This window comes from Phycodurus eques, chromosome 7, assembly GCF_024500275.1.
Source record: "Phycodurus eques isolate BA_2022a chromosome 7, UOR_Pequ_1.1, whole genome shotgun sequence".
In the NCBI taxonomy this organism is placed as follows: domain Eukaryota; kingdom Metazoa; phylum Chordata; class Actinopteri; order Syngnathiformes; family Syngnathidae; genus Phycodurus; species Phycodurus eques.
In genome coordinates this window covers 26,928,078-26,946,053 of record NC_084531.1, presented here as the reverse complement: position 1 = coordinate 26,946,053, position 17,976 = coordinate 26,928,078, and the positions used below count along the sequence as shown (strand labels likewise).

At 42.6% G+C, this 17,976-nt stretch overlaps 33 non-coding genes across 33 annotated transcripts; all 33 read right to left on the bottom strand.

Moving 5' to 3' along the window:
- Positions 1 to 551: 551 nt before the first annotated feature.
- trnar-ucg (transfer RNA arginine (anticodon UCG)) lies at positions 552 to 624 on the bottom strand. Its single transcript has one exon. It is a non-coding gene; the product is annotated as a tRNA-Arg (tRNA).
- Positions 625 to 1,953: 1,329 nt separating this feature from the next.
- On the bottom strand, positions 1,954 to 2,026 carry trnar-ucg (transfer RNA arginine (anticodon UCG)). The gene has a single exon. It is a non-coding gene; the product is annotated as a tRNA-Arg (tRNA).
- Positions 2,027 to 2,313: 287 nt separating this feature from the next.
- On the bottom strand, positions 2,314 to 2,386 carry trnar-ucg (transfer RNA arginine (anticodon UCG)). The gene has a single exon. It is a non-coding gene; the product is annotated as a tRNA-Arg (tRNA).
- A 111-nt stretch (positions 2,387 to 2,497) lies between these two features.
- On the bottom strand, positions 2,498 to 2,570 carry trnar-ucg (transfer RNA arginine (anticodon UCG)). The gene has a single exon. It is a non-coding gene; the product is annotated as a tRNA-Arg (tRNA).
- Positions 2,571 to 2,678: 108 nt separating this feature from the next.
- On the bottom strand, positions 2,679 to 2,751 carry trnar-ucg (transfer RNA arginine (anticodon UCG)). Its single transcript has one exon. It is a non-coding gene; the product is annotated as a tRNA-Arg (tRNA).
- A 296-nt stretch (positions 2,752 to 3,047) lies between these two features.
- Positions 3,048 to 3,120, bottom strand: trnar-ucg (transfer RNA arginine (anticodon UCG)). Its single transcript has one exon. It is a non-coding gene; the product is annotated as a tRNA-Arg (tRNA).
- A 593-nt stretch (positions 3,121 to 3,713) lies between these two features.
- On the bottom strand, positions 3,714 to 3,786 carry trnar-ucg (transfer RNA arginine (anticodon UCG)). The gene has a single exon. It is a non-coding gene; the product is annotated as a tRNA-Arg (tRNA).
- A 421-nt stretch (positions 3,787 to 4,207) lies between these two features.
- On the bottom strand, positions 4,208 to 4,280 carry trnar-ucg (transfer RNA arginine (anticodon UCG)). The gene has a single exon. It is a non-coding gene; the product is annotated as a tRNA-Arg (tRNA).
- A 110-nt stretch (positions 4,281 to 4,390) lies between these two features.
- Positions 4,391 to 4,463, bottom strand: trnar-ucg (transfer RNA arginine (anticodon UCG)). Its single transcript has one exon. It is a non-coding gene; the product is annotated as a tRNA-Arg (tRNA).
- A 111-nt stretch (positions 4,464 to 4,574) lies between these two features.
- Positions 4,575 to 4,647, bottom strand: trnar-ucg (transfer RNA arginine (anticodon UCG)). Its single transcript has one exon. It is a non-coding gene; the product is annotated as a tRNA-Arg (tRNA).
- Positions 4,648 to 4,759: 112 nt separating this feature from the next.
- Positions 4,760 to 4,832, bottom strand: trnar-ucg (transfer RNA arginine (anticodon UCG)). Its single transcript has one exon. It is a non-coding gene; the product is annotated as a tRNA-Arg (tRNA).
- A 1,132-nt stretch (positions 4,833 to 5,964) lies between these two features.
- Positions 5,965 to 6,037, bottom strand: trnar-ucg (transfer RNA arginine (anticodon UCG)). The gene has a single exon. It is a non-coding gene; the product is annotated as a tRNA-Arg (tRNA).
- A 656-nt stretch (positions 6,038 to 6,693) lies between these two features.
- trnar-ucg (transfer RNA arginine (anticodon UCG)) lies at positions 6,694 to 6,766 on the bottom strand. Its single transcript has one exon. It is a non-coding gene; the product is annotated as a tRNA-Arg (tRNA).
- A 101-nt stretch (positions 6,767 to 6,867) lies between these two features.
- Positions 6,868 to 6,940, bottom strand: trnar-ucg (transfer RNA arginine (anticodon UCG)). The gene has a single exon. It is a non-coding gene; the product is annotated as a tRNA-Arg (tRNA).
- A 112-nt stretch (positions 6,941 to 7,052) lies between these two features.
- trnar-ucg (transfer RNA arginine (anticodon UCG)) lies at positions 7,053 to 7,125 on the bottom strand. Its single transcript has one exon. It is a non-coding gene; the product is annotated as a tRNA-Arg (tRNA).
- Positions 7,126 to 7,356: 231 nt separating this feature from the next.
- On the bottom strand, positions 7,357 to 7,429 carry trnar-ucg (transfer RNA arginine (anticodon UCG)). The gene has a single exon. It is a non-coding gene; the product is annotated as a tRNA-Arg (tRNA).
- A 288-nt stretch (positions 7,430 to 7,717) lies between these two features.
- trnar-ucg (transfer RNA arginine (anticodon UCG)) lies at positions 7,718 to 7,790 on the bottom strand. The gene has a single exon. It is a non-coding gene; the product is annotated as a tRNA-Arg (tRNA).
- Positions 7,791 to 7,902: 112 nt separating this feature from the next.
- Positions 7,903 to 7,975, bottom strand: trnar-ucg (transfer RNA arginine (anticodon UCG)). The gene has a single exon. It is a non-coding gene; the product is annotated as a tRNA-Arg (tRNA).
- Positions 7,976 to 8,461: 486 nt separating this feature from the next.
- Positions 8,462 to 8,534, bottom strand: trnar-ucg (transfer RNA arginine (anticodon UCG)). The gene has a single exon. It is a non-coding gene; the product is annotated as a tRNA-Arg (tRNA).
- An 848-nt stretch (positions 8,535 to 9,382) lies between these two features.
- On the bottom strand, positions 9,383 to 9,455 carry trnar-ucg (transfer RNA arginine (anticodon UCG)). The gene has a single exon. It is a non-coding gene; the product is annotated as a tRNA-Arg (tRNA).
- A 468-nt stretch (positions 9,456 to 9,923) lies between these two features.
- trnar-ucg (transfer RNA arginine (anticodon UCG)) lies at positions 9,924 to 9,996 on the bottom strand. Its single transcript has one exon. It is a non-coding gene; the product is annotated as a tRNA-Arg (tRNA).
- Positions 9,997 to 10,097: 101 nt separating this feature from the next.
- trnar-ucg (transfer RNA arginine (anticodon UCG)) lies at positions 10,098 to 10,170 on the bottom strand. Its single transcript has one exon. It is a non-coding gene; the product is annotated as a tRNA-Arg (tRNA).
- Positions 10,171 to 10,282: 112 nt separating this feature from the next.
- Positions 10,283 to 10,355, bottom strand: trnar-ucg (transfer RNA arginine (anticodon UCG)). Its single transcript has one exon. It is a non-coding gene; the product is annotated as a tRNA-Arg (tRNA).
- Positions 10,356 to 10,763: 408 nt separating this feature from the next.
- On the bottom strand, positions 10,764 to 10,836 carry trnar-ucg (transfer RNA arginine (anticodon UCG)). Its single transcript has one exon. It is a non-coding gene; the product is annotated as a tRNA-Arg (tRNA).
- Positions 10,837 to 11,124: 288 nt separating this feature from the next.
- Positions 11,125 to 11,197, bottom strand: trnar-ucg (transfer RNA arginine (anticodon UCG)). The gene has a single exon. It is a non-coding gene; the product is annotated as a tRNA-Arg (tRNA).
- A 486-nt stretch (positions 11,198 to 11,683) lies between these two features.
- Positions 11,684 to 11,756, bottom strand: trnar-ucg (transfer RNA arginine (anticodon UCG)). Its single transcript has one exon. It is a non-coding gene; the product is annotated as a tRNA-Arg (tRNA).
- A 481-nt stretch (positions 11,757 to 12,237) lies between these two features.
- trnar-ucg (transfer RNA arginine (anticodon UCG)) lies at positions 12,238 to 12,310 on the bottom strand. The gene has a single exon. It is a non-coding gene; the product is annotated as a tRNA-Arg (tRNA).
- Positions 12,311 to 12,420: 110 nt separating this feature from the next.
- On the bottom strand, positions 12,421 to 12,493 carry trnar-ucg (transfer RNA arginine (anticodon UCG)). Its single transcript has one exon. It is a non-coding gene; the product is annotated as a tRNA-Arg (tRNA).
- A 1,444-nt stretch (positions 12,494 to 13,937) lies between these two features.
- trnar-ucg (transfer RNA arginine (anticodon UCG)) lies at positions 13,938 to 14,010 on the bottom strand. Its single transcript has one exon. It is a non-coding gene; the product is annotated as a tRNA-Arg (tRNA).
- A 478-nt stretch (positions 14,011 to 14,488) lies between these two features.
- On the bottom strand, positions 14,489 to 14,561 carry trnar-ucg (transfer RNA arginine (anticodon UCG)). The gene has a single exon. It is a non-coding gene; the product is annotated as a tRNA-Arg (tRNA).
- Positions 14,562 to 14,671: 110 nt separating this feature from the next.
- Positions 14,672 to 14,744, bottom strand: trnar-ucg (transfer RNA arginine (anticodon UCG)). The gene has a single exon. It is a non-coding gene; the product is annotated as a tRNA-Arg (tRNA).
- Positions 14,745 to 14,855: 111 nt separating this feature from the next.
- On the bottom strand, positions 14,856 to 14,928 carry trnar-ucg (transfer RNA arginine (anticodon UCG)). Its single transcript has one exon. It is a non-coding gene; the product is annotated as a tRNA-Arg (tRNA).
- A 2,545-nt stretch (positions 14,929 to 17,473) lies between these two features.
- trnar-ucg (transfer RNA arginine (anticodon UCG)) lies at positions 17,474 to 17,546 on the bottom strand. Its single transcript has one exon. It is a non-coding gene; the product is annotated as a tRNA-Arg (tRNA).
- Positions 17,547 to 17,976: the final 430 nt, after the last annotated feature.

The following is a 17,976-nucleotide window of genomic DNA, read 5'->3' as shown; positions in this document are numbered from 1 at the left end:
CACATGGACACTTGTTGTGTCATCAGAATCCCCTCATTGACAAGAAGGACATAGAAATAAGCCACTAAAATACACCACTCTATTGCCAGTGTCAATCCAGAAACTAAACATGCTTGACTATGAAAGGACTCGAACCCTCAATCTTCTGATCCGAAGTCAGAGGTCTTATCCATTAGATCACATGGCCACTTATTGTACCATCAGAATCCCCTCATTGATAATCATGACAGAGAAAGAAGCCATGCCAATATATAAAACACAATGCAATTGCCAGTCTCAATACAGAAACTAAACATGCTCGACCATGAAGGGACTCGATCCCTCAAACTTCTAATCCGAAGTCAGACGCCTTCTACATTAGACCACATAGTCATTTGGATAGTCTTAATGTATTTCAAATTGTCATTTTCAAAGCTAAAGAGCCTCGACCATGAAAGGACTCAAACCCTCAATCTTCTGATCCGAAGTCAGACGCCTTCTCAATTTGGCCACATTGTCATTTGCATAGTCTTGATGTATTGCAAATTGTCATTTCCAAAGCTCAAGAGCCTTGACCATGAAGGGACTCAAACCCTTAATCTTCTGATCCGAAGACAGACACCCTCGCCATTAGGCCACATAGTCATTGACTGGAACCACTAGAATTGACAATGAGGACATAAAAACAAAACATCCCATGCGAGAGGATCTCTGTGTGTTGAGGAAGAGCAAATATTTTCCAAAGCTAAAGACCCTTGATGATGAAGGGACTCAAACCCTCAATCTTCTGATCCAAAGTCAGTCATCTTCTCCATTAGGCCACATGCCCTCTTATTGTACCATGAGAATCCCCTCATTGACAACTATTCGAGAGAAATAAGCCACCAATTTATAAAAGACAATACTCTTGCCAGTCTCAATACAGTAGCTAAACATACTCGACCATGAAGGGACTCAACCCCTTAATCTTCTGATCCGAAGTCAGACGCCTTCTCCATTAGGCCACATGGACACTTGTTGTGTCATCAGAATCCCCTCATTGACAAGAAGGACATAAGCCACTAAAAAACACAACTCTATTGCCAGTCTCAATACAGAAACTAAATATGCTCGACCATGAAGGGACTCGATCCTTCAATCTTCTGATCCGAAGTCAGACACCTTCTCAATTTGGCCACATAGTCATTTGCATTGTGTTGATGTATTTTAAATTGTCATTTCCAAATCTCAAGAGCCTTGACCATGAAAGGACTCAAACCCTCAAGTTTCTGATCCGAAGTCAGACGCCTTCTCCATTAGGCCACATGGACACCTATTGTACCATCAGAACCCCCTCATTGACAATTATGACAGAGAAATAAGCCATGCCAATATATAAAACACAACTCCATTGTCAGTCTCAATACAGAAACTAAACATGCTTGACGATGAAGGGACTCGAACCCTCAATCTTCTGATCCGAAGTAAGACGCCTTCTCCATTAGGCCACATGGACACTTGCTGTGCCATCAGAATCCCCTCATTGACAATAAGGACATAGAAATAAGCCACTAAAAAACACAACTCCATTGCCAGTCTCAATACAGTAACTAAACATGCTCGACCATGAAGGGACTCGAACCCTCAATCTTCTGATCCAAAGTTAGGTGCCTTCTCCATTAGGCCACATCGTCATTTCCTGTAGTCACTGGAATTGACAATGAGGACATAGAAACAAAACATCCCATGTGAGAAGATATCTGTATGTTGAGGAAGAGCACATCTTTTCCCATTTCCGAAGCTAAAGACCATCGACCAAGAAGGGACTCGAACCCTCAATCTTCTGATCCGAAGTCAGACACCTTCTCCATTAGGCCATATGGTCTCTTATTGTGCCATGAGAATCCCCACATTGACAACTATGAGAGAGAAATAAGCCACCAATTTATAAAAGGTAATACTCTTGCCAGTCTCAATGCAGAAACTAAACATGCTGGACCATGAAGGGACTCGAACCCTCAATCTTCTAATCCGAAGTCAGACGCCTTCTCCATTAGGCCACATAGTCATTTAGTGTAATCACTGGAATTGACAATGAGGACATAGAAACAAAACATCCCATGCGAGAAGATCTTTGTGTGTTGAGGAAGAGCACATCTTTTCCGAAGCTAAAAACCCTTGAACATGAAGAGACTCGAACCCTCAATCTTCTGATCCGAAGTCAGAAGCCTTATCCATTAGGCCACATTTGGTACCATCAGAACCCCTCATTGACAATCATGACATAGAAATCAGCCATGCCAATATGTAAAACACAATACAATTGCGAGTCTCAATATAGTAACTGAACATACTTGACCATGAAGGGACTCGAACCCTCAATCTTCTGATCCGAAGTCAGACGCCTTATCCATTTGGCCACATAGTCATTTACTGTAATCACTGGAATTGACAATGAGCACATTGAAACAAAACATCCCATGCGAGATGATCTTTGTGTGTTGAGAAAGAGCAGATCTTTTCTGAAGCTAAATACCCTTGACCGTGAAGGGACTCGAACCCTCAATCTTCTGATCCGAAGTCAGACGCCTTCTCCATTAGGCCACATGGCCACTTACTGTATAATCAGAATCCCCTCGTTGACAACGAGGACAGAGAAATAAGCCACGACAATAATACACAATACTCTTGCCAGTCTCAATACAGAAACTAAACACGCTCGACCATGAAGGGACTCGAACCCTCGATCTTCTGATCCGAAGTCAGACGCCTTCTCCATTAGGCCACATAGTCATTTAGCGCAATTACTGGAATTGACAATGAGGACATAGAAACAAAACATCCCATGCGAGAAGATCTCTGTGTGTTGAGGAAGAGCACATCTTTTCCGAAGCTAATGACCCTTGACGATGAAGGGACTCGAACCCGCAATCTTCTGATTCAAAGTCAGACAACTTCTCCATTAGGCCACATGGCCACTTACTGTACCATCAGAATCCCCTCATTGACAATCATGACAGAGAAATCAACCATGCCAATATGTGAAACACAATACAATTCCCAGTCTCAATACAGAAACTAAACATGCTCGACCATGAAGGGACTCGAACCCTCAATCTTCTGATCCGAAGTCAGACGCCTTCTCCATTAGGCCACATGGACACTTGTTGTGCCATCAGAATCCCCTCATTGACATTAATGACATAGAAATAAGCCACTAAAAAACACAACTCTATTGCCAGTCTCAATACTGAAACTAAACATGCTTGACCATGAAGGGACTCGTACCCTCAAACTTCTGATCCGAAGTCAGACACCGTCTCCATTTGGCAACATAGTCATTTACTGTAATCGCTGGAATTGACAATGAGGACACAGAAACAAAACATCACATGCCTGAAGATCTTTGTGTGTTGAGGAAGAGCACATCTTTTCCGAAGCTGAAAACCCTTGACCGTGAAGGGACTCGAACCCTCAATCTTCTGATCCGAAGTCAGACTCCTTCTCCATTAAACCACATAGTCATTTGCATAGTCTTAATGTCTTTCAAATTGTCATTTTTAAAGCTAAAGAGCCTTGACAATGAACGGACTCGAACCCTCAATCTTCTGATCCGAAGTCAGGCGCCTTATCCATTAGGCCACATGGCCACTTATTGTACAATCAGAATCCCCTCATTGACAATAAGGACATAGAAATAAGCCACTAAAAAACAAAACTCTCTTGGCAGTCTCAACACAGAAACTAAACATGCTCGACCATGAAGGGACTCGAACCCTCAATCTTCTGATCCGAAGTCAGACGCCTTCTCCATTAGGCCACATAGTCACCTGGACAGTTTTAATGTATTTCAAATTGTCATTTTGAAAGCTAAAGAGCCTCGACCATGAAAGGACTCTCACCCTCAATCTTCTGATCCGAAGTCAGACGCCTTATCCATTCGGCCACATTTTGTACCATCAGAATCCCCTCATTGACAATCATGACAGAGAAATCAGCCATGCCAATATGTAAAACACAATACAATTGCGAGTCTCAATACAGCAACCAAACATACTTGAACATGAAGGGACTCGAACCCTCAATCTTCTGAGCCGAAGTCAGGTGCCTTCTCCATTAGGACACATCGTCATTTACTGTAATCACTGGAATTGACAATGAGGACATAGAAACAAAACATCTCATGTGAGAAGATCTCTGTATGTTGAGGAAGAGCACATCTTTTCCCATTTCCGAAGCTAACGACCCTCGACCATGAAGGGACTCGAACCCTCAATCTTCTGATCCGAAGTCAGACACCTTCTCCATTGGGCCATACGGCCTCTTATTGATCCATGAGAATTCCCTCATTGACAACTATGAGAGAGAAATAAGCCACCAATTTATAAAAGATAATACTCTTGCCAGTCTCAATACAGAAACGAAACATGCTCGACCATGAAGGGACTCGAACCCTCAATCTTCTGATCCGAAGTCAGACGCCTTCTCCATTAGGCCACATAGTCATTCAGTGTAATCACTGGAATTGACAATGAGGACATGGAAACAAAACATCCCATGCGAGATGATCTTTGTGTTTTGAGGAAGAGCACATCTATTCCGAAGCTAAAAACCCTTGACGATGAAGGGACTCGAACCCTCAATCTTCTGATTCGAAGTCAGACGCCTTATCCATTAGGCCACATGGCCACTTGTTGTCCCGTCAGAATCCCCTCATTGACAATCATGACAGAGAAATAAGCCATGCCAATATAGAAAACACAACTCCATTGTCAGTCTCAATACAGAAACTAAACAATCTTGACAATGAAGGGACTCGAACCCTCAATCTTCTGATCCGAAGTCAGACGCCTTCTCCATTAGGCCACACGGCCACTTACTGGACGATCAGAATCCCCTCGTTGACAACGAGGACAGAGAAATAAGCCACGACTATAATACACAATACTCTTGCCAGTCTCAATACAGAAAATAAGCATGCTCGACCGTTAAGGGACTCGAACCCTCAATCTTCTGATCCGAAGTCAAGTGCCTTCTCCATTAGGCCACACGGCCACTTACTGGATGATCAGAATCCCCTAGTTGACAACGAGGACAGAGAAATAAGCCACGACTATAATACACAATACTCTTGCCAGTCTCAATACAGAAAATAAGCATGCTCGACCATTAAGGGACTCGAACCCTCAATCTTCTGATCCGAAGTCAAGTGCCTTCTCCATTAGGCCACATAGTCATTTACTGTCATCACTGGAATTGACAATGAGCACATTGAAACAAAACATCCCTTGCGAGATGATCTTTGTGTGTTGAGAATGAGCACATCTTTTCTGAAGCTAAATACCCTTGACTGTGAAGGCACTCGACCCCTCAATCTTCTGATCCGAAGTCAGACGCCTTCTCCATTAGGCCACATGGACACTTGTTGTGCCATCAGATTCCCCTCATTGACAATAATGACATAGAAATAAGCCACTAAAAAACACAACTCTATTGCCAGTCGCAATACAGTAACTAAACATGCTCGACCATGAAGGGACTCAAACCCTCAATCTTCTGATCCGAAGTCAGACGCCTTCTCAATTTGGCCACATCGTCTTTTGTATAGTCTTAATGTATTTCAAATTGTCATTTTGAAAGCTAAAGAGCCTCGACCACAAAAGGACTCAAACACTCAATCTTCTGATCCGAAGTCAGACGCCTTCTCCATTAGGCCACATGGACACTTGTTGTACCATCAGAATCCCCTCATTGACAACAAGGACATAGAAATAAGCCACCAAAAAACACAACTCTCTTGCCAGTCTCAATACAGAAACTAAATATGCTCGACTATGAAAGGACTGTAACCCTCAATCTTCTGATCCGAAGTCAGACGCCTTATCCATTAGGCCACATTTTGTACCATCAGAATCCCCTCATTGACAATCATGACAGAGAAATCAGCCATGCCAATATGTAAAACACAATACAATTGCGAGTCTCAATACAGTAACTAAACATACTTGACCATGAAGGGACTCGAACCCTCAATCTTCTGATCCGAAGTCAGACACCTTCTCCATTAGGCCATATGGCCTCTTATTGTGCCATGAGAATCCCCTCATTGACAACTATGAGAGAGAAATAAGCCACCAATTTATAAAAGATCATACTCTTGCCAGTCTCAATACAGAAACGAAACATGCTCGACCATGAAAGGACTCGAACCCTCAATCTTCTGATCCGAAGTCAGACGCTTTCTCCATTAGGCCACATAGTCATTCAGTGTAAACACTGGAATTGACAATGAGGACATGGAAACAAAACATCCCATGCGAGTAGATCTTTGTGTTTTGAGGAAGAGCACATCTTTTCCGAAGCTAAAAACCCTTGACCATGAAGGGACTCGAACCCTCAATCTTCTGATACGAAGTCAGACGCTTTATCCATTAGGCCACATAGTCATTTACTGTCATCACTGGAATTGACAATGAGCAAATTGAAACAAAACATCCCTTGCGAGATGATCTTTGTGTGTTGAGAATGAGCACATCTTTTCTGAAGCTAAACACCCTTGACCGTGAAGCCACTCGACCCCTCAATCTTCTGATCCGAAGTCAGACACCTTCTCCATTAGGCCACATGGACACTTGTTGTGCCATCAGATTCCCCTCATTGACAATAATGACATAGAAATAAGCCACTAAAAAACACAACTCTTTTGCCAGTTTCAATACAGAAACTAAACATGCTTGACCATGAAGGGACTCGAACCCTCAATCTTCTGATTCGAAGTCAGACGCCTTCTCCATTAGGCCACATGGACACTTACTGTATGATCAGAATCCCCTCGTTGACAACGAGGACATAGAAATAAGCCACGACTATAAAACACAATACTATTGCCAGTCAGAAACTAAACATGCTCGACCATGAAGGGACTCGAACCCCCAATCTTCTGATTCGAAGTCAGACGCCTTCTCCATTAGGCCACATGGCCACTTATTGTACCATCAGAATCCCCGCATTGACAATCATGACAGAGAAATAAGCCATGCCAATAAATAAAACACAATACAATTGCCAGTCGCAATACAGTAACTAAACATGCTCGACCATGAAGGGACTCGAACCCTCAATCTTCTGATCCGAAGTCAGACGCCTTCTCAATTAGGCCACATAGTCTTTTGTATAGTCTTAATGTATTTCAAATTGTCATTTTGAAAGCTAAAGAGCCTCGACCATGCAAGGACTCAAACCCTCAATCTTCTGATCCGAAGTCAGACGCCTTCTCCATTAGGCGACATGGACACTTGTTGTACCATCAGAATCCCCTCATTGACAACAAGGACATAGAAATAAGCCACCAAAAAACACAACTCTATTGCCAGTCTCAATACAGAAACTAAACATGCTCGACCATGACAGGACTCGAACCCGCAATCTTCTGATCCGAAGTCAGGCGCCTTCTCCATTAGGCCACATAGTCATTTACTGTAATCACTGGAATTGACAATGAGGACATAGAAACAAAACATCCCATGCGAGAAGATCTTTGTGTGTTGAGGAAGAGCACATCTTTTCCGAAGCTAAAAACCCTTGACCATGAAGGGACTCGAACCCTCAATCTTCTGATCCGAAGTCAGACGCCTTATCCATTAGGCCACATTTTGTACCATCAGAATCCCCTCATTGACAATCATGACATAGAAATCAGCCATGCCAATATGTAAAACACAATACAATTGCGAGTCTCAATATAGTAACTGAACATACTTGACCACGAAGGGACTCGAACCCTCAATCTTCTGATCCGAAGTCAGACGCCTTATGCATTAGGCCACATGGCCACTTATTGTACCATTAGAATCCCCGTATTGACAATCATGACAGAGAAATAAGCCATGCGAATATATAAAACACAATACAATTGCCAGTCTCAATACAGTAACTAAACATGCTCGACCATGAAGGTACTCGAACCCTCAATCTTCTGATCCGAAGTCAGACGCCTTATCCATTAGGCCACATGGCCACTTATTGTACCATTAGAATCCCCGTATTGACAATCATGACAGAGAAATCAGCCATGCGAATATATAAAACACAATACAATTGCCAGTCTCAATACAGTAACTAAACATGCTCGACCATGAAGGTACTCGAACCCTCAATCGTCTGATCCGAAGTCAGGTGCCTTCTCCATTAGGCCACATCGTCATTTCCTGTAATCACTGGAATTGACAATGAGGACATAGAAACAAAACATCCCATGTGAGAAGATCTCTGTATGTTGAGGAAGAACACATCTTTTCTCATTTCCGAAGCTAAAGACCCTCGACCATGAAGGGACTCGAACCCTGAATCTTCCGATCCGAAGTCAGACACCTTCTCCATTAGGCCATATGGCCTCTTAGTGTGCCATGAGAATCCCCTCATTGACAACTATGAGAGAGAAATAAGCCACCAATTTATAAAAGATAACACTCTTGCCAGTCTCAATACAGAAACTAAACATGCTCGACCATGAAGGGACTCGAACCCGCAACCTTCTGATCCGAAGTCAGACGCCTTCTCCATTAGGCCACATAGTCATTTACTGTAATCACTGGAATTGACAATGAGCACATTGAAACAAAACATCCCATGCGAGATGATCTTTGTGTGTTGAGAAAGAGCAGATCTTTTCTGAAGCTAAAAACCCTTGACGGTGAAGGGACTCGAACCCTCAATCTTCTGATCCGAAGTCAGACGCCTTCTCCATTATGTCACATGGCCACTTACTGTATGATCAGAATCCCCTCGTTGACAACGAGGACAGAGAAATAAGCCATGCCAATATGTGAAACACAATACAATTCCCAGTCTCAATACAGAAACTAAACATGCTCGACCATAAAGGGACTCGACCCCTCAGTCGTCTGATCCGAAGTCAGACAACTTCTCCATTAGGCCACATGGCCACTTACAGTACCATCAGAATCCCCTCATTGACAATCATGACAGAGAAATAAGCCATGCCAATATGGAAAACACAATACAATTGCGAGTCTCAATACAGTAACTAAACATACTTGACCATGAAGGGACCCGAACCCTCAATCTTCTGATCCGAAGTCAGACACCTTCTCCATTAGGCCATATGGCCTCTTATTGTGCCATGAGAATCCCCTCATTGACAACTATGACAGAGAAATAAGCCACCAATTTATAAAAGATCATACTCTTGCCAGTCTCAATACAGAAACGAAACATGCTCGACTATGAAGGGACTCGAACCCTCAATCTTCTGATCCGAAGTCAGACACCTTCTCCATTAGTCCACATAGTCATTCAGTATAATCACTGGAATTGACAATGAGGACATGGAAAAAAAACATCCCATGCGAGAAGATCTTTGTGTTTTGAGGAAGTGCACATCTTTTCCGAAGCTAAAAACCCTTGACCATGAAAGGACTCGAACCCTCAATCTTCTGATACGAAGTCAGACGCCTTATCCATTAGGCCACATGGCCACTTGTTGTACTGTCAGAATCCCCTCATTGACAACGAGGACAGAGAAATAAGCCACGACTATAATACACAATACTCTTGCCAGTCTCAATACAGAAAATAAGCATGCTCGACCATTAAGGGACTCGAACTCTCAATCTTCTGATCCGAAGTCAAGTGCCTTCTCCATTAGGCCACATAGTCATTTACTGTCATCACTGGAATTGACAATGAGCAAATTGAAACAAAACATCCCTTGCGAGATGATCTTTGTGTGTTGAGAATGAGCACATCTTTTCTGAAGCTAAATACCCTTGACCGTGAAGCCACTCGACCCCTCAATCTTCTGATCCGAAGTCAGACACCTTCTCCATTAGGCCACATGGACACTTGTTGTGCCATCAGATTCCCCTCATTGACAATAATGACAGAAATAAGCCACTAAAAAACACAACTCTATTGCCAGTTTCAATACAGAAACTAAACATGCTTGACCATGAAGGGACTCGAACCCTCAATCTTCTGATTCGAAGTCAGACGCCTTCTCCATTAGGCCACATGGACACTTACTGTATGATCAGAATCCCCTCGTTGACAACGAGGACATAGAAATAAGCCACGACTATAAAACACAATACTATTGCCAGTCAGAAACTAAACATGCTCGACCATGAAGGGACTCGAACCCACAATCTTCTGATTCGAAGTCAGACGCCTTCTCCATTAGGCCACATGGCCACTTATTGTACCATCAGAATCCCCGCATTGACAATCATGACAGAGAAATAAGCCATGCCAATAAATAAAACACAATACAATTGCCAGTCGCAATACAGTAACTAAACATGCTCGACCATGAAGGGACTCAAACCCTCAATCTTCTGATCCGAAGTCAGACGCCTTCTCCATTAGGCCACATAGTCTTTTGTATAGTCTTAATGTATTTCAAATTGTCATTTTGAAAGCTAAAGAGCCTCGACCATGCAAGGACTCAAACCCTCAATCTTCTGATACGAAGTCAGACGCCTTCTCCATTAGGCCACATGGACACTTGTTGTACCATCAGAATCCCCTCATTGACAACAAGGACATAGAAATAAGCCACCAAAAAACACAACTCTATTGCCAGTCTCAATACAGAAACTAAACATGCTCGACTATGAAAGGACTGTAACCCTCAATCTTCTGATCCGAAGTCAGACGCCTTATCCATTAGGCCACATTTTGTACCATCAGAATCCCCTCATTGACAATCATGACAGAGAAATCAGCCATGCCAATATGTAAAACACAATACAATTGCGAGTCTCAATACAGTAACTAAACATACTTGACCATGAAGGGACTCGAACCCTCAATCTTCTGATCCGAAGTCAGACACCTTCTCCATTAGGCCACATAGTCATTTACTGTAATCACTGGAATTGACAATGAGGACATAGAAACAAAACATCCCATGCGAGAAGATCTTTGTGTGTTGAGGAAGAGCACATCTTTTCCGAAGCTAAAAACCCTTGACCATGAAGGGACTCGAACCCTCAATCTACTGATACGAAGTCAGACGCCTTATCCATTAGGCCACATTTTGTACCATCAGAATCCCCTCTTTGACAATCATGACATATAAATCAGCCATGCCAATATGTAAAACACAATACAATTGCGAGTCTCAATATAGTAACTGAACATACTTGACCATGAAGGGACTCGAACCCTCAATCTTCTGATCCGAAGTCAGACGCCTTATCCATTAGGCCACATGGCCACTTATTGTACCATTAGAATCCCCGTATTGACAATCATGACAGAGAAATAAGCCATGCGAATATATAAAACACAATACAATTGCCAGTCTCAATACAGTAACTAAACATGCTCGACCATGAAGGTACTCGAACCCTCAATCGTCTGATCCGAAGTCAGGTGCCTTCTCCATTAGGCCACATCGTCATTTCCTGTAATCACTGGAATTGACAATGAGGACATAGAAACAAAACATCCCATGTGAGAAGATCTCTGTATGTTGAGGAAGAACACATCTTTTCTCATTTCCGAAGCTAAAGACCCTCAACCATGAAGGGACTTGAACCCTGAATCTTCCGATCCGAAGTCAGACACCTTCTCCATTAGGCCATATGGCCTCTTAGTGTGCCATGAGAATCCCCTCATTGACAACTATGAGAGAGAAATAAGCCACCAATTTATAAAGGATAATACTCTTGCCAGTCTCAATACAGAAACTAAACATGCTCGACCATGAAGGGACTCGAACCCGCAACCTTCTGATCCGAAGTCAGACGCCTTCTCCATTAGGCCACATAGTCATTTACTGTAATCACTGGAATTGACAATGAGCACATTGAAACAAAACATCCCATGCGAGATGATCTTTGTGTGTTGAGAAAGAGCAGATCTTTTCTGAAGCTAAAAACCCTTGACGGTGAAGGGACTCGAACCCTCAATCTTCTGATCCGAAGTCAGACGCCTTCTCCATTAGGTCACATGGCCACTTACTGTATGATCAGAATCCCCTCGTTGACAACGAGGACAGAGAAATAAGCCATGCCAATATGTGAAACACAATACAATTCCCAGTCTCAATACAGAAACTAAACATGCTCGACCATAAAGGGACACGACCCCTCAGTCGTCTGATCCGAAGTCAGACAACTTCTCCATTAGGCCACATGGCCACTTACTGTACCATCAGAATCCCTTCATTGACAATCATGACAGAGAAATAAGCCATGCCAATATGGAAAACACAATACAATTGCGAGTCTCAATACAGTAACTAAACATACTTGACCATGAAGGGACTCGAACCCTCAATCTTCTGATCCGAAGTCAGACACCTTCTCCATTAGGCCATATGGCCTCTTATTGTGCCATGAGAATCCCCTCATTGACAACTATGAGAGAGAAATAAGCCACCAATTTATAAAAGATCATACTCTTGCCAGTCTCAATACAGAAATGAAACATGCTCGACCATGAAGGGACTCGAACCCTCAATCTTCTGATCCGAAGTCAGACACCTTCTCCATTAGGCCACATAGTCATTCAGTGTAATCATTGGAATTGACAATGAGGACATGGAAAAAAAACATCCCATGCGAGAAGATCTTTGTGTTTTGAGGAAGAGCACATCTTTTCCGAAGCTAAAAACCCTTGACCATGAAGGGACTCGAACCCTCAATCTTCTGATACGAAGTCAGACGCCTTATCCATTAGGCCACATGTCCACTTGTTGTACTGTCAGAATCCCCTCATTGACAACGAGGACAGAGAAAAAAGCCACGACTATAATACACAATACTCTTGCCAGTCTCAATACAGAAAATATGCATGCTCGACCATTAAGGGACTCAAACCCTCAATCTTCTGATCCGAAGTCAAGTGCCTTCTCCATTAGGCCACATAGTCATTTACTGTCATCACTGGAATTGACAATGAGCACATTGAAACAAAACATCCCTTGCGAGATGATCTTTGTGTGTTGAGAATGAGCACATCTTTTCTGAAGCTAAATACCCTTGACCATGAAGGGACTCGACCCCTCAATCTTCTGATCCGAAGTCAGACGCCTTCTCCATTAGGCCACATGGACACTTGTTGTGCCATCAGTTTCCCCTCATTGACAATAATGACATAGAAATAAGCCACTAAAAAACACAACTCTATTGCCAGTCTCAATACAGTAACTAAACATGCTTGACCATGAAGGGACTCGAACCCTCAATCTTCTGATTTGAAGTCAGACGCCTTCTCCATTAGGCCACATGGACACTTATTGTACCATCAGAATCCCCGCATTGACAATCATGACAGAGAAATAAGCCATGCCAATATATAAAACACAATACAATTGCCAGTCGCAATACAGTAACTAAACATGCTCGACCATGAAGGGACTCGAACCCTCAATCTTCTGATCCGAAGTCAGACGCCTTCTCAATTTGGCCACATCGTCATTTGCATAGTCTTAATGTATTTCAAATTATCATTTGCAAAGCTAAACAGTCTTCACCATGAAGGGACTCAAACCCTTTATCTTCTGATCCGAAGTCAGACTCCTTCTCCATTAGGCCTCATAGTCTTTTGTTTCGTCTTAATGTATTTCAAATTGTCATTTTGAAAGCTAAAGAGCCTCGACCATGAAAGGACTCAATCTTCTGATCCGAAGTCAGACGCCTTCTCCATTAGGCCACATGGACACTTATTGTACCATCAGAACCCCCTCATTGACAAAAAGGACATAGAAATAAGCCACCAAAAAACACAACTCTATTGCCAGTCTCAATACAGAAACTAAATATGCTCGACTATGAAAGGACTGTAACCCTCAATCTCCTGATCCGAAGTCAGACACCTTTTCCCTTAGGCCATATGGCCTCTTATTGTGCCATGGGAATCCCCTCATTGACAACTATGAGAGAGAAATAAGCCACCAATTTATAAAAGATCATACTCTTGCCAGTCTCAATACAGAAACTAAACATGCTCGACCATGAAGGGACTCGAACCCTCAATCTTCTGATCCGAAGTCAGACGCCTTCTCCATTAGGCCACATAGTCATTTAGTGTAATCACTGGAATTGACAATGAGGACATAGAAACAAAACATCCCATGCGAGAAGATCTTTGTGTGTTGAGGAAGAGCACATCTTTTCCGAAGCTAAAAACCCTTGACCATGTAGGGACTCGAACCCTCAATCTTCTGATCCGAAGTCAGACGCCTTATCCATTAGGCCACATTCTGTACCAACAGAATCCCCTCATTGACAATCGTGACAGAGAGAATGACAGAGAGAATCAGCCATGCCAATATGTAAAACACAATACAATTGCGAGTCTCAATACAGAAACTAAACATGCTCGACTATGACAGGACTGTAACCCTCAATCTTCTGATCCGAAGTCAGACGCCTTATCCTTTAGGCCACATTGTGTACCATCAGAATCCCCTCATTGACAATCGTGACAGAGAAATCAGCCATGCCAATATGTAAAACACAATACAATTGCGAGTCTCAATACAGTAACTAAACATACTTGACCATGAAGGGACTCGAACCCTCAATCTTCTGATCCGAAGTCAGACACCTTCTCCATTAGGTCATATGGCCTCTTAGTGTGCCATGAGAATCCCCTCATTGACAACTATGAGAGAGGAATAAGCCACCAATTTATAAAAGATCATACTCTTGCCAGTCTCAATACAGAAACGAAACATGCTCGACCATGAAGGGACTCGAACCCTCAATCTTCTGATCCGAAGTCAGACACCTTCTCCATTAGGCCACATAGTCATTCAGTGTAATCACTGGAATTGACAATGAGGACATGGAAACAAAACATCCCATGCGAGAAGATCTTTGTGTTTTGAGGAAGAGCACATCTTTTCCGAAGCTAAAAACCCTTGACCATGAAGGGACTCGAACCCTCAATCTTCTGATACGAAGTCAGACGCCTTATCCATTAGGCCACATGGCCACTTGTTGTACTGTCAGAATCCCCTCATTGACAACGAGGACAGAGAAATAAGCCACGACTATAATACACAATACTCTTGCCAGTCTCAATACAGAAAATAAGCATGCTCGACCATTAAGGGACTCGAACCCTCAATCTTCTGATCCGAAGTCAAGTGCCTTCTCCATTAGGCCACATAGTCATTTACCGTCATCACTGGAATTGACAATGAGCACATTGAAACAAAACATCCCTTGCGAGATGATCTTTGTGTGTTGAGAATGAGCACATTTTTTCTGAAGCTAAATACCCTTGACCGTGAAGGTATTCGACCCCTCAATCTTCTGATCCGAAGTCAGACGCCTTCTCCATTAGGCCACATGGACACTTGTTGTGCCATCAGTTTCCCCTCATTGACAATAATGACATAGAAATAAGCCACTAAAAAACACAACTCTATTGCCAGTCTCAATACAGAAACTAAACATGCTTGACCATGAAGGGACTCGAACCTCAATCTTCTGATTCGAAGTCAGACGCCTTCTCCATTAGGCCACATGGCCACTTATTGTACCATAAGAATCCCCGCATTGACAATCATGACAGAGAAATAAGCCATGCCAATATATAAAACACAATACAATTGCCAGTCGCAATACAGTAACTTAACATGCTCGACTATGAAGGGACTCGAACCCTCAATCTTCTGATCCGAAGTAAGACGCATTCTCAATTTGGCCACATCGTCATTTGCATAGTCTTAATGTATTTCAAATTATCATTTGCAAAGCTAAACAGTCTTCACCATGAAGGGACTCAAACCCTTTATCTTCTGATCCGAAGTCAGACGCCTTCTCCATTAGGCCACATAGTCTTTTGTATAGTCTTAATGTATTTCAAATTGTCATTTTGAAAGCTAAAGAGCCTCGACCATGAAAGGACTCAAACCCTCAATCTTCTGATCCGAAGTCAGACGCCTTCTCAATTCGGCCACCTAGTCGTTTGCATCGTGTTGGTGTATTGTAAATTGTCATATCCAAAGCTCAAGAACCTTGACCATGAAAGGACTCAAACCCTCAATCTTCTGATCCGAAGTCAGACGTCTTCTCCATTAGGCCACATGGACACTTGTTGTACCATCAGAATCCCCTCATTGACAACAAGGACATAGAAATAAGCCACCAAAAAACACAACTCTATTGCCAGTCTCAATCCAGAAACTAAATATGCTCGACTATGAAAGGACTGTAACCCTCAATCTTCTGATCCGAAGTCAGACACCTTTTCCATTAGGCCATATGGCCTCTTATTTTGCCATGAGAATCCCCTCATTGACAACTATGAGAGAGAAATAAGCCACCAATTTATAAAAGATCATACTCTTGCCAGTCTCAATACAGAAACTAAACATGCTCGACCATGAAGGGACTCAAACCCTCAATCTTCTGATCCGAAGTCAAGTGCCTTCTCCATTAGGCCACATAGTCATTTACTGTCATCACTGGAATTGACAATGAGCACATTGAAACAAAACATCCCTTGCGAGATGATCTTTGTGTGTTGAGAATGAGCACATCTTTTCTGAAGCTAAATACCCTTGACCATGAAGGGACTCGACCCCTCAATCTTCTGATCCGAAGTCAGACGCCTTCTCCATTAGGCCACATGGACACTTGTTGTGCCATCAGTTTCCCCTCATTGACAATAATGACATAGAAATAAGCCACTAAAAAACACAACTCTATTGCCAGTCTCAATACAGTAACTAAACATGCTTGACCATGAAGGGACTCGAACCCTCAATCTTCTGATTTGAAGTCAGACGCCTTCTCCATTAGGCCACATGGACACTTATTGTACCATCAGAATCCCCGCATTGACAATCATGACAGAGAAATAAGCCATGCCAATATATAAAACACAATACAATTGCCAGTCGCAATACAGTAACTAAACATGCTCGACCATGAAGGGTCTCGAACCCTCAATCTTCTGATCCGAAGTCAGACGCCTTCTCAATTTGGCCACATCGTCATTTGCATAGTCTTAATGTATTTCAAATTATCATTTGCAAAGCTAAACAGTCTTCACCATGAAGGGACTCAAACCCTTTATCTTCTGATCCGAAGTCAGACTCCTTCTCCATTAGGCCTCATAGTCTTTTGTTTCGTCTTAATGTATTTCAAATTGTCATTTTGAAAGCTAAAGAGCCTCGACCATGAAAGGACTCAATCTTCTGATCCGAAGTCAGACGCCTTCTCCATTAGGCCACATGGACACTTATTGTACCATCAGAACCCCCTCATTGACAAAAAGGACATAGAAATAAGCCACCAAAAAACACAACTCTATTGCCAGTCTCAATACAGAAACTAAATATGCTCGACTATGAAAGGACTGTAACCCTCAATCTCCTGATCCGAAGTCAGACACCTTTTCCCTTAGGCCATATGGCCTCTTATTGTGCCATGGGAATCCCCTCATTGACAACTATGAGAGAGAAATAAGCCACCAATTTATAAAAGATCATACTCTTGCCAGTCTCAATACAGAAACTAAACATGCTCGACCATGAAGGGACTCGAACCCTCAATCTTCTGATCCGAAGTCAGACGCCTTCTCCATTAGGCCACATAGTCATTTAGTGTAATCACTGGAATTGACAATGAGGACATAGAAACAAAACATCCCATGCGAGAAGATCTTTGTGTGTTGAGGAAGAGCACATCTTTTCCGAAGCTAAAAACCCTTGACCATGTAGGGACTCGAACCCTCAATCTTCTGATCCGAAGTCAGACGCCTTATCCATTAGGCCACATTCTGTACCAACAGAATCCCCTCATTGACAATCGTGACAGAGAGAATGACAGAGAGAATCAGCCATGCCAATATGTAAAACACAATACAATTGCGAGTCTCAATACAGAAACTAAACATGCTCGACTATGACAGGACTGTAACCCTCAATCTTCTGATCCGAAGTCAGACGCCTTATCCTTTAGGCCACATTGTGTACCATCAGAATCCCCTCATTGACAATCGTGACAGAGAAATCAGCCATGCCAATAT